General features: G+C 37.8%; 1 protein-coding gene across 5 annotated transcripts in view; it reads left to right on the forward strand.

Moving 5' to 3' along the window:
- Positions 1–13569, forward strand: part of TSC22D1 (TSC22 domain family, member 1) — a 143658-nt gene that overhangs the window by 118475 nt on the left and 11614 nt on the right. Inside the window, exon 1 of one of the 5 annotated variants that reach the window (XM_011940206.1) lies at positions 745–761. The exons of 3 other annotated variants lie outside the window; for them this stretch is intronic. The gene's annotated coding sequence lies outside the window, so the exon portion shown is untranslated. Of the gene's footprint in view, positions 1–744; positions 762–13569 lie in introns of those variants that run through there. One more of the 5 variants, XM_011940180.1, reaches the window with a different exon arrangement.

Below are 13569 nucleotides of genomic sequence, written 5' to 3' on the forward strand. Positions count from 1 at the left end.
AATGAGTGTTTTTATATAGAAAAGTTACCCTTTGCAAAAGAATAGCAAAACGTGATTTTGCAGAATAACAAACGTGCTGAACTGAGGTAGCTGTTACATGTTTGAGATATGTGCTGTTTGCGTTTTGCTAGGTGCAGTTTTGGTTCACTGGGTGCAGTTTCCTGCATTTACCTGATGTTTCTCACAAACAAAATCACACATAAGCAAATGTGAAATGTGCATTATGCTCTAATTGTTCTCTAACATATAAATTATGTTGGAACAAATTGGTGTTTTCCAAACAAGTTTTATAACAGAACAGATTGTACTTGATAGGCTCTGTTAATTTTAAAAAGCTTGATCTGTAGTTCTAGGAAGTTTTCTTGAATTATTTTATGACACTTGTCTCCTGTTCATATTGTTACATTTCTGAAACTTATTTCGTTAAGATGTTAGCCCTTCCAAATATTAATAGCTATTATTTACTTTCTTTCCTGTATTAACCTTTTTTTGGGTATTTTGTTCTAGTTCCCGAGATAGTTCTTCAACTTTACTCACTATTCTAGCACATTTTCACTTATGCTCTCATACCAATTTTTCAGTTTCCGAGAGCTCTTTCTGGTATTCTGAATGTTGTCCTCCTCTTATTTTATCTATGTAATCCTTCAGGATTTTACAAGTTTCCTCAATTCCCTACACTGTCTTTGTTTCCTCCAGGTTCCTTTTGACTGAGTGTTGGCTATAGTAGAGAATTGTTAGACATTGCTCAGTTATTCAGTTGAGTAAGACTGGGTCTGTTTTATGCAGACTCTTATGTTGTCTGCACCTTGCACCTTGCACTTTTTGAGCATTGAGTTCTTCACTGCCTATCAATGGTCTCTGGACTTTCTTTACGGCTTGCTCACGTTTCAACTTGATGAATTGCCATCTTTTTTCCAGCTTTGAAAAACTATTGAAATTGACCTCTCTTATATTTACTGTATCCTTATGTGTTTAAAACTGGGTTCTTATCTCTTTAGTGGTGTGTAGGTGGAAATACAGATAAACGAGTGTGTTCAGTTCACCATATTTAGTCAGAAGTAGCTTTAAACGGCTCTGTAATAAATTCCCCATGAGATGAATTCTCATGGCTTCTTGAAACTATCCAAAGCAAGACTCAGAAAAGAGCTATCATTGCATATCCAGTGCTTAAATTTTGTAGGCAGATGATTCTACAGGAGGACCTGACTTATTTGTACTTCCAGACAGGAAAAGTTTTTATTGGAAGGTGAAAAGCATCCCAAAATAATCCTTGAAGAAACTAGTTTAGAATATAAAGTGGCATGTAATACCTATTGCTATGAAGTGCAGAACAGTATTTCTTGAATGCGCTGTGTACCATAATGATGGTCTCAGTAAGCATGCTTCTTTAAAGAAAAGAGGAGTCTTTCAGAAAACCAAGAGAGCAAAAGTGAGAGAGATCTCTTGTATCATATATTGGTTACTGTGCGGTCCTATGATGCATCATGCTGTCTTGACTTCGTTGGGACTCTGGAATACAGCATTTCCCCTTGCTGTTCTCCCTGCTGGAAGAGTTCTTCCATGACTAATCCCATCATCTCTTTCAGGTCTTTACTCAAAACTCACTTTCTCAGGGAGTCCTTCCTTGAAGGCTGGCTAAAACTTCATCCTCTCTGATCTTTTATATTCCTGCTTCTGTTCTTTAATTTGTCTCCTGGGTACTTGTCCTTATCTCACGTACTATATATGTACTTATTTGTCTTGTTTACCTTTTCAACCCCATTTGAATGTGAGTTTCAGGAAGACAGACACTTTCGTCCGTTCTGTTCATACTGAATCCCGTGCCTAGAACAGTGCCTGACACAAAATGGGTGCTCAATATATATTTGTTGAATTTTCATCATTAAAAAAAAAAAAAAACTATTTCCAGTGATAACCAGTCTTTCAAGGGACTGAGGATTACTAAAACATGACAGCATCTGTTATGATAAGAATGCAGAAATATTTTTTGCTTTTCATAGTGGTGATGAGTATGACCTTATCAAGTCACATAACTCCTTTGCCCTTGGTTTCCTCCTCTATATAAATGGGAATAATAATGGTACATAGATGGGGTGGTTATTGAAAGGATTAAATGAGCTAATATACATAACGTGTAGAGTAGGGACTGACAAGTAATAAGTCTAATCAAGTATTTTCTGTTATTATCATTACAATAATTGTTGGATACTTTCTGCATGGGACACATTGGTAGATAAAATGGAAAAACAAAACTTCTGCCTTTGTCTAGTATGTTTTAGTGGAGGGAGGAAGGAAGCCAATAAACATAGTAACTAAACATAGTAACATAGTAAATATAGTAAGTAAATGGGAATGATTTCAGGCTGGAGAAGAATTGCTCCTGGTGTGGGAGTAGAAGATGAGGAGGAGCATAAGGGTTTCAATGGTGTGGATAACTTAGTTTGGGGGGCTGGGGGCGGGGGGGGTTGTGGGTGTTTGTTCTACCATTATGCTTCCTAACTTACATATATGTTGTTATATATGTTTACATAATTTAAATACTTCATTAAAAAATGCTTTCTGTTCCAAGCATACTTCAGTGTTAAAACAGGTTAATCGCTCATTTAATTTAGTTATCCTGATTAGGTAAGAAGCTTGGTTTTAAAGAAAATCTCTTCATATAACGTAACTGGTCTTCCCCTGCTGTCCCCCTCCCCCAGTCTAATTTATTAAAGACAAAGTTTTTTTATAATTAACTCTATTTTTACCCACAATATGTATTTGAGGTATTCAGTTTTATGTGTTTGTGTAGAATTACCCTAACTTGAGTTAAGTAATAGATGATGGAACTTATGCTTTGTCACCAACATCATTTTAATGGCCTTTGCAAAACATCTTGTTTTATTCAAAATAATGCAACTGAATTTTTAAATATATGTAGTATTTAATTTGGGTAATGGAAGAAAGGAATTCATTCCCTCTACACCAGACTAAATTAATCATTTATGTTTTAACTTTACCTTTAAACCAATGCAAAATCATTAAGTAAAAGTGAAGCATCTTCAATTAAGAGCATTTCTTATTAGACACACATGTGTAATATTCTGATAAATCTGTATATTTTAGATGTAAATTGTCTGAAGATGTCTAGCCATGATGACTAGAAGTAACATTTACTATTTTAAGGGCAGGTGTCAGTTTTTTACAAAATTAATTGAACTGCTTATTTCTGGGGTGTCTAGAAATAGCCCACTTTTTGATTCTGCTAGATTATTGAGTCATGCCCTGTACCAAAGCCGACTGACTTGAGTTTGGATCTTGGCTCTGCCATTTATTAAACATGTGTCTCCTTGGGTAAGTTGTCTGACCACTCTCAGATTTCTTTATTTATGTTAATGAAAATAACTTTATTGCATCAAGTAATAAATACATATAAAGATATAAACAGTTATTTTCTTCCAGTTTTGATCAACATAAAGTATGCTTCGCTGAAATCTACTGGTAGTCTTAGTTTGAACATTTTGGGTGTTCCGTGTTAGGTTTGGTAGGTTGCTCTGCTGTATTTATAACTTGTGCATTTTAAAAATTGATTTCAGTGCACTAATAGTTATGCATATGTTTATGTAAAAGAGAAGTTATATTAAGCAGAAACAAGGACTGGCTACTAAGTGTGCTGTCAGTATGCATTAAAATCCTTATAGTTGTATTAGCTTAACAGAGAACAGTTTGGGTCACAGAAACATATTCAAAAGAGAAGGTTAAAGGGAGACACTGGTATCCTGGAGGCAAACTACAGTTTGCTAAGATAACTTTACATGCACCTTTTAAATCAAGGCTTACAAAAATAACCTGGATAGTTCCTAACTACTGAAAGTGTAAATTCTAATTAACTGCAAAATCTTTTTTCAATCTGTGAGACTGTAGTTCAGAGCCTGGTGAAACATGAGAGGAAAAACCAACCTGTTAGCATTTTGAAAACAAGAGTTTCATCAGAACAGGGGAGGTGAACCGTGACTTCTCATCTTGTAAACAGATGGAAAACCTTTAAAGCCAAAAGCAGCAAAGATATAGCACTCTGTTCGGTTTCAGCCAAGCACTTACCAACTTTCTAGAGTGAATAATGCCTCAATTTAGTCTCTTTATTCTGTTCTTACTCCACATAGGCAGGTTTGATCTCTTCCCAACTCTTCAGTGGGGCTCCTGGCTGATCCCAGCTCCCTGGGTGTAGCCTACGGATGGTGGCCCATAGTCACTCAGCAGCTGGCAGTACTGTGGGGGCATCACCAGGCTGTCAGAAGGCAAGCAGGTGCTCCTAGAGTGCAGTCAAGTTGCTTTGTAAGACATACTTACCCCTCCCCATGAGTAGCCCAGCCAGGCCATGAGGACAGTGGTGGCATGGGGCCCTGTGAGGTGCAGAGGCCCAGGCTCCCTGTGCTCGGGCTCTGGGGGCACAGTGTGCCCTCACCCTGGTGCCCACTGTAGCATGTCACCCACACATTAGGCAGGTGAGTGGGCACAGAGGAGGCCATAAACTTCAAGCAGACTTTTTGACTTTAAAATGAAGAAAAGAATGGTACCTACTGCCTCAGAGTAGTAAAGATTAACTGGGGTATGAGTGTGCAACAGTTTCCTTTTTCGAGTAGTTCCCACCAACTCTGCCCCTCCTTTTTGCTGTACATTGGGGTTGCCTTACAACATCTCACTTTAGTTCCATGACTTGTTAGTTACTTCTGGTTACTTAACCTCATTTGGGTACTTCAGACTTAGTTATGTTATTTGATAGCTTTATATCTTGTTTTGTTCAAAGCTCTCCTCTTCTGTCAAGTCAGACTAAGCTTGTGTCTCCAGCAGTTTGGAATCGACATGAGAGGACCTGGACTGTTTCCATCTATGTCTGTCCCCTGTCTGCTTTCCTGACCGAACAAGTCCCTGATGTGGGGCTGGGAGTGCAAAAGTGGGAAAGCACGGAGGTGTCCTTGCCAGGCAGCCCTTGGTGAGCTTGTAGTCCTCTCCTCGGTCAGCCATGGCGGATGTCATATTTGTGATCGGTGGGATAGATATGGGCATGCAGTGGCCCCAACAGGCCTCACAGGTAAGGGGCTGTGCCCCCTGTAGCTCACTGGGGTCTCCTCAGCCCCTTCCACAATACGGCCTCATGTCACAGTTGACCCTCAGCTAGTGGCTTCGTGCCGCATTCTTCTGAATCCCCTCCAGAGCCACTTGCTTGAAGTCTCAATTCACTGGTGAGAAATACGCATGTCATGGTTTGTTTTTCTTTCTCCTAATAACTGCTGTTAATTGTGCTCAGTTGCATCACCCTTTCACTCTGGTAGCAGGCTTCCTTACTAGCATGTCAACCCATTTTTATCACTTTCCAGCTAATTTTGGTCATTTAAACAGTTACTTACCATTTTTTAAACACTCAGTTCTTTGCATTTTGAAATTTGACTCTCATGTCAGAATCAAAGCTCTCTTCTCTGCCCACTCTTTCCCTGAAAAGGAAAAAAAGAACCCAGTCTGCTACTGGCACCTTGGAGTGGAGGCTGTTTTTGGCTCTCACATGCATCCCTCCCTCCTTGGCAGTAGCAGTGCACTAGCCTGGAGGGGGGAAGGAAGAACCGAGGGGCAGAGTCTCTGTGTCGACTGTTGCAGCGTCCCGCTTCTGTCACGGTTGCAGCTGCCGTCTGTCTACCTCTGTCTAACGGACTGTCCGTTGGCTCATTCTGTGAGGCTGCCATCCCACATGGGCTTTCTCGAAGGACACATTTGCTGGCTCCGTAGGTACCTGGCATTGGAGAGCTGACCTGATGTCTTCATTTCCCCGCTCCCTCCACAGTTAAATCACCTCATTGCCTTGGTCTCCTCGTTAGGTAGAGGCTACTCTCCCATTCAAGGTTCTTGCAGATGCCTCAAGCCTAGCCACCTTCTGTAGTGTCCACTAGACCCGCGGAAAACTCAGGTGTCTTTGTCATGCCAAATGGCTGTTCCAGTGTGTGTGACCGCCCAGCTCTGCCAGCTCTTTCCTGTATGGATTTCTGAGGTAATCTCATCCACTCCCAAGGAGACTCACTGCTACCTAACAACTTTTCTCATGCCAGTATTTTCTTATGCTCGACCCCTCCTGAGTTCCAAAACCATCTTTCCCACTGCCTAGTAAGTCCTATCAGTGTTATACCCCAGAACCGGTTTACTCCCCTTAGCCTACAGCGTTATTCTGGCTAATGGCATCACCTTCCACCTGTTCACATAATCCAGAAACCCGTGAGTCATCCTGCCTCCCTTACCTCACGCCAGCCAGTTCTGTCAGTTCTATGTCCCAATGTCTTTGAATCCATCCCACTTTTCTCTCTGTCTCCCCTTTGCTCCTTGGTTTTGGCCCTCATTATTTCCTTCCTTTTACCCCCAGTTCCATCTCTTGTAGTCTTGTACACTGTGGTCAGAGTGACCTTGCCAAAACACAAATCCCGTTGCATCATTTGCCTGCTTTAAACCCTATTGTGTGAACCTTCATTGCCCTCAGACTAAAGTCCAGTCTTCCATCACATGGCCTGTGAGGCCCCAGCCTGTCTTGACCTTTTTTCCTTTTACTGCCTTTTTCTTCATCTCCCACTGCTAAACCCCAACCTCCTATTCCCTAGCCACACTCAACTACTGTGAGGTGTCCAAATTCAGCATGCTGCTTCATGACCCTGGCTTTTGCTTGGCCCTTGTTTTTTCATGAAGCGTTCTCATTCTCTTTGTACCTTGTAGTCTAACTGGACAACTCCTATTTGTTTTTCAACACCTAGAGGGTAAGTCTTCTGCTCTCAGAAACACTCCCAGGCTGCTTTCTGCTAACCATCATTTTTTATATACACTCACATTATACGAAATATCGTATGTCTTTCTCCCCTTGTTCCCTGCAACTGTCCTCAAGTCACTAAAAGCAAGGATCGTGTCTTACTCATCTTGATAACTGTGGTGCCAAGCCTAAAGTTCCTGGCCTTTCATGGGTGCTCATTGTTAAATAAATGCGAGTAAATCAATAAAGAAATGGCTGAAGAGCTAATGTATAGAAAGTTTTTAAATTCTAGTTTATATCTTTCTGGCTAAGATGTATTATGTTGACCATTTCTTTTACAGTAGTTGGCAGCAGGTTTAAATGCTAAAAAGTGACCCTTATTCTCATTGTAAATTTTTATTTCCTACTTCGTTGGCTCCACTCAACACTTGATTATTTTCATCATATTGTCTTCTTACCCTTGTTTAATCGTGGATAAAGGAGAATGTGGCAATGTCAGAATCACACTCAGATGATATGGAAGGAGATCCAAGGTGATGACTACCTAGAGTAAAAATCCTTGGGGTATATTGGGACACCACAGAAGTTCTCAGTGATGTGCTGCTAAAGCCATGTCTCCTATTCCTGGCCACGAGCCTGGGGGACACAGCCTGCCTGCCTTCTTTACAAGTGAGCTTCATTTTCTTTGATCCACTTGGACTTCCTCTAACTCGTCTTCTCACAGCTCTTGAGGGCTTTGCAAGGAACTGCCAGGACTAATGAAAGCACAATTTGAAAATCATCTTTACGCACATTCACTAAATAATGTGTCTGTCAGCAGGTGTGGCTCTGTGTCTGTGGTGAGCCCCCTTCTCTGCTGGGACCTTGTCCCAGTGCCTGGAGAGCACCTTCTCAAACTGTAGACCTCGCTGGCACTGGGACTGATCTGAGTGCCCCTGCCAGCCTGCCCACCCTCAGAAAAGAAGCTGTGGAGGGCTAGGTCTCACCGAGAGCTCACCATCTCCACTCTAGACTAGGCCCAGAGACCCTGCAGCCAGGCTGCCTGACTCATAAGCAGCGTGGGTCTCTGGCTTTGGTTTCCACACAGCCTCCCAGCTTGTTTCTTCATCTGTAAAATGGGTGGCTTTCAATGACTACTGTGGCTCCGTTGAGATCAGCAGAAGGGCGTTTCCCTTTATGATCCCTTTGCTCTTCCAGCTCTAACATCTTACCCAGACACACACACACAGATCTCGAATTTCTGGTCTGCACTTCTAGGGCACACTAATATCGAATCAGCATTTGGTTCTATGCTCCATCCAACAGTTGATTAGGTAAACCCTGGACAAAGTACCTAATGCCTTTGGGCCTCCACTTCTAAACCTACAGAATAAGGAAATTAAATGATCTCCAAGGTCCATTTTGCTTTAAAATTCTGAATAGATCAGAGGGTTAAAGAAATCCTCAGACCCCATTTATGTCACAGAGCTGCTGCCCATGGGGGCCATAATACAGAAACGTGTCCCTTGATCGAAGCAGAGGTATTTATTATACACACACTGTGTCCCCAGCACAGAGAGTCAACTTTGCCAATGTGTTAATGCTTACCTAGGCCTGTACTACATTAGACATTCTGGAGCTAGGTAATATCCTTAAATTTATCTTTACCTTTGTAAATACAACTGTGTAATTGAGCTTCATCTGATTGTTTTAGGGTCACCAAGAGACTGCCTCTAATGGCCCTAAGTGGCTCTGTATGCATAGAAAAATGGTTAGTCGGTTAGTCTAGTTCCTACCAGCTCTTTTAGGACTGCTTATCGTTGTTGTTTTCTTCTGGAATTTAACAGGAAAATTAGCTTAAAGTAACTAGTTATTTTTAAAAAGCGCTCAAAGCATCTATTTTTCATAGCTGTGCAAAAGTAAAAGAGAAATAATATTCATTTTTCACTTCATGCAAGAACCTCACTTGCATGAGGTTCTCGAAATAGAAAATCATAATCAGGACAACTTTTCACTTCTTCAGATGTTTTATATAGAATATCATTTGGCTTCTAAATCTGTGATTCCTTTTTTGTCTGTGGCTCCAGATTTTCATAATCTACCACTATTAAGCAGAAGTGGTAATTTATGAAGAAATTTGGGTTTGAAATGCTTATTATTTTCATGAAGATAAAAAGTAAAATGAGAATGTTAACCATTTGAGTCCTGTTGCTGACGGGCACTGAGGGAAGTTGAGGCCCATTTCTCTCCCACTGCAGTAGTTCCTCTGAAAGTCTCCCTTACCATCTTAAAAAACAAAAACAAAAAAGCATTGGGTCTTCTTAGCATTATAGATATTCTTTTGGAACTAGTAGTTATGTTAAATAAGGTGAAGACAGCCATGGGAAAACCAAAAATTGTGTCTAGAATTGTAACAATTTAAAAGTAATTATAAATGTTGAGAGAGAGAAAAATACAGAAAAAAGATGTATTTACAGAGGGTAAATACATGTGCTATATGTAGATGTATATAAATAGGTTATATTTAAATCTGTTAGCATTTTGTTAGGACTTTTAAAATTCTCACACTTAAAGCAAGTATTTAATTTTTACAAATCTTTTAACGCTAATATGGGATTTAGGAATGATTAATCGCCAACAAACTCAACAGTTCTAAGAACAAAGCAAAATTATAGTTAAAAAATTCAAGCCTAGTAATGCATTTTATATAATGATAGAACAATTAGTTATAAAATAGACATTTTTAGGTCTCTTCGATGACTGTATTTAAGTCCTTGTATTATATCTTTTAAAATAGCTTTTGTTCCCTTTTTTTTCTTTTAGTTTAAAATGTTTTAAATCAAAATACTACATGTATGCTGGGCATGATGGCTCATGCCTATAATCTCAACACTTTGGAAGGCCAAGGTGGGAGGACTGCCTGAGCCCAGGAGTTCGAGATCAGCCTGGGCAACATGGCGAGACACCGTCTCTATTAAAAAAAAAAAAAAAAAAAAGATAGGTATCTAAAGCAGCCAAATTCATAGAAATAGAAATTAAAGTGGCAGTTACCAGGGGCAGGAGAAAGGGGAAATGGGAAGTTATTTAATGGATAGTTTCAGATCTGCAGATGAAAAAGTTCTGAAGATCTGTTTCACAATAGTAACAATATGCTTAACACTACTGAGCTATACATTTTAAAATGGTTAATGTGGTAAATTTTGTTATGTGTTTTTTACTACAATAAAAAATGATACATGAAAATATAAAGATTAGATAGAATTTTAAGAATTATCAGTGTCTTTTTCTTCTTCTTTTTTTTTTTCATCCCAGTCTGCTACTTAGGGGCAGTCATCTTTTCATTTTTTAAGATGTAAATTACATATAGTAAAGTTTCCCTTTTTAGTATACAGCAATAGTGTTGTTTGTTTTGATTCAGGGCATACACGCACAGGTTTGTAGTATGGGTATGTTACATGATGCTGAGTTTTGAGGTTCTAATAATCCCGTTACCCAAGTGGTGAATATGGTACCTGATAGGTAGCCTTTCGGCCCTGGCTCCCCTCCCTCCCCACTTCTGGAGTCTCCAGTGTTTATTGTTCCCATCTTTGAGTTCTACGTGTTTGGAAAAACAGTAGGCATACTACCACTACAATTTAGATATGAGATAGTTCCATCACCCACAAAAATCCCCCTCCTCTACCCCAAGTTTCTGGGAACTTCTGATCTGGTTTTTGTCTCTATAGTTTTACCACCTTCTCCAGAATGTCTCATAAATGGAATCATATGATTTGCAATCTTTGAATGCGGTTTCTTTCTCTTACCATACTATATTTGAGATTCATTCAGGTTGTTATGTGTATCAGTAGTTTGTTTCTTTGTATTGCTGAGTATTATGCCATTGTCTAGATGTACCATAGTTTGTTATCCATTCTCCAGTTGAGTGACATTTGGTTTGTCTCTAGTTTGGGATGTTTAAAAATAAAGTCACTCTAAGCATTCATGTCCAAATTTTTGTGGTAACATGTTTTCATTTCTCTTGGGTAAATAACTTGAATTGTGATTACTGGTTTTTATGGAAACTGTGTCTAACTTTATAAATAAGTGCAAAACTCTTCTGCAAAGTGGTTGTACCATTTTGCATTCCCATCATCAATATATGTGTTCCAATTTTTCTGCCTTCTTTTCAGCATTTTGTATATTCAGGTTTAAAATTTTAAACTATATTTTAGCTATTCTGATAGGTGTGTAGTGGCATATCATTATGGTTTTAATTTGCATTTCTCTAACAATTAATGGTGTTCAGCATTTTTTCCAGGTGCTTATTTACCATCCATATATCTTTGATAAAGTGACTGTTCATGTCATTTGCCCTTTTCTTTTATTGGGTTGTTTGTTTTCTTGCTATTGAGTTTTGAGTTCTTTATATATTCTGGATATAAGTCCTTTATCAGATATGTGACTTGCGGTACTTAATTCTGGTCTATAGTTTGTTTTTTCATTCTTGTAACATTATCTTTCAAAAAACAAGTTTTCATTATGGTAAAAGTCCACTTTATCCATTTTTTTTCTTCCATGGATTGTGCTTTTGGTGTCTTACCTAAGAAATCTTTACTGGTTCAGGTTCAAAAGATTTCTCTTACGTTTTCTTATAGAAGTTTTATAGGTTGGGATTTTACAGTTAGGTCTATGATCCATTTTAAGTTAATATTTCATATGGTGTAAAGAATGGATCAGTTGTATTTGTTTTTTGCAGTTGTTCCAGTACCATTTGCTGAAGACTTTTCTGAATTGCTTTACATATTTGTGGAAAATCGATTTGCTGCGTGTGTGTATGTGTGTGTTTATCTTTGACTAATCTGTTTCATTCCGTTACTCTATGTCTGTCCTTTTACTAGTACCACACTATGGTGATGCAAATAGCTTTACAGAAAATCTTGAGATCTGGTAATGGGAGTTCAGCTTTGTTCTTTTTCAAAAATTGTTTCAATTATTCTAGTTTCTTAGCTTTTATACACAAATTTTAGAATCACTTTGTCATTTTCAATAAAATGTCTTAGAATTTTGATAGAGATTATACTGAATCTATACGGTAGCTGGGAAGTGTGGAATTGATAGCTTAATGGTATTATCTTCTAATCCACAGATGGAGTATCTTGTCATTTGTCAGGTGCTCTTTGATTTCTTTCAGCAATGTTTTATAGTTTTCAGCATAGAGTTCTTCTACATATTTTCTTAGATTTATACCTATTTCATGTATTTTTGTTTTAAAATTTCACTTTGTGTTCATTGCTGGTATATAGAAATATATTTGATATTTGTACATTGAAATTCTAGCTCATGACCTCGAGAAACTTTTATCTTGTTAGTTCTAATAATTTATTTGCAGATTTTTGGGGGAGTGTCCACATAGATAGTCATGTTTTCTGTGAATAGATTTTTTTTTTTTCTTTCTAGTCTGGATGACTTTTATTCTTTTTCTTGCCTTATTGCCTGGCTGTTACCTTCAGTCTGATGTTGAATAGGAATGCTGAGAGTAGACTCTTGCCTTGTTCCCAGCCTTGGGGGAAAGCATTCATTCTTTTACTGTTACGTATGATGTCTGCTGAATGTTTTTTGTAGATGCCCCTTATCAGGTTGAGGAAGTTTCCTTCAGTTCCTATTTTGCTTAAAGTTTTTCTTTTTTCCTTTTTTAAAAATCATGAATGGATGGTGATTTTGTCAAATGCTTTTTTTTTTTTGCATGTAATGAGATTATATTTTTTTCTTCGTAGTCTGTTGATAGGGTGAATTACGTGATTTTTGAATGTTTGCTTTGCATTCCCAGGATAAATGCCATTTGTTAATAATATATTACTCTTTTTATATATAGTTGGATTTGATTTGCTAAAATTTTATTAAGAACTTTTGCATCTATGTTTATCAGAGCTATTAGTCTGTAGTTTTTCTTTTTTATAATGTCTTTATCTGACTTTAGTGTTAAGGGAGTGCTGGCCTCATAGAATGAGTTGTAAAGTGGTTTTTTAAAATTTTCTCTCTTTCTTTAGTCTTGTGGAAGAGTTTGTATAGAATTGGTGTTATTTCTTTCTTTAAATATTTAGTGGAATTTACCAGTGAAACCATTTGAGCTTGAGGTTCTCTTTATAGAAAGAGTTTAAACTATAAATTCAATTTTGTAAATACATACAGGACTATTCAAGTTATCTGTTTCTTCTCATATGAGTTTTGGTAGTTTATGTCTTTATAAGAATTTGTCCATTTTTGTTTAAATTTTTAAATTTATCGAAATAAATTTTGATATGCCTTGTTTTTATTTTCATTCAGTTCAAAATACTTCCTAATTTTCCTTTTGATTGCTTATTTGACCCATGGGTTACTTAGATGTGTGTATCTTTTCCCCAAGTATTTGGAAATTTTTCAGATAATCTCATGTTATTGATTTCTAGTTTAATTACATTGTAGTCAGAGAACATAATGATAAAATCGACCTTTTATCATTATGTAATGACCTTTATTCTTTATAATATTCTTTGCACTGCAGTCTACTTTGAGTTATTGTAATATAGCCACCTCAGCTTTCTTTTATTGTTAACATGGCATATCTTCTTCCATGTTCTTATTGTACCTATTTGTGTTTTTATATTTAAAGTATATTTCTTATAGGCAGCATATAATTGTGTCTTGGTTTTTCATCCAAATTGGCAATATCTGCCTTTTAATTGAGGTGCTTAATTGAGACCATTTATATTTAATGTGATTATTGTTTTCTTTTCTCCTTCTCCTCCTCCTTCTTCTTCTTCTTCTTCCTCTTCTTCCTCTTCTCCTTCTCCTCCTCCTCCTCCTCCTTCTCC

This window comes from Colobus angolensis, unplaced genomic scaffold (assembly GCF_000951035.1).
Source record: "Colobus angolensis palliatus isolate OR3802 unplaced genomic scaffold, Cang.pa_1.0 Scaffold101, whole genome shotgun sequence".
NCBI classification, from domain to species: Eukaryota; Metazoa; Chordata; class Mammalia; order Primates; family Cercopithecidae; genus Colobus; species Colobus angolensis.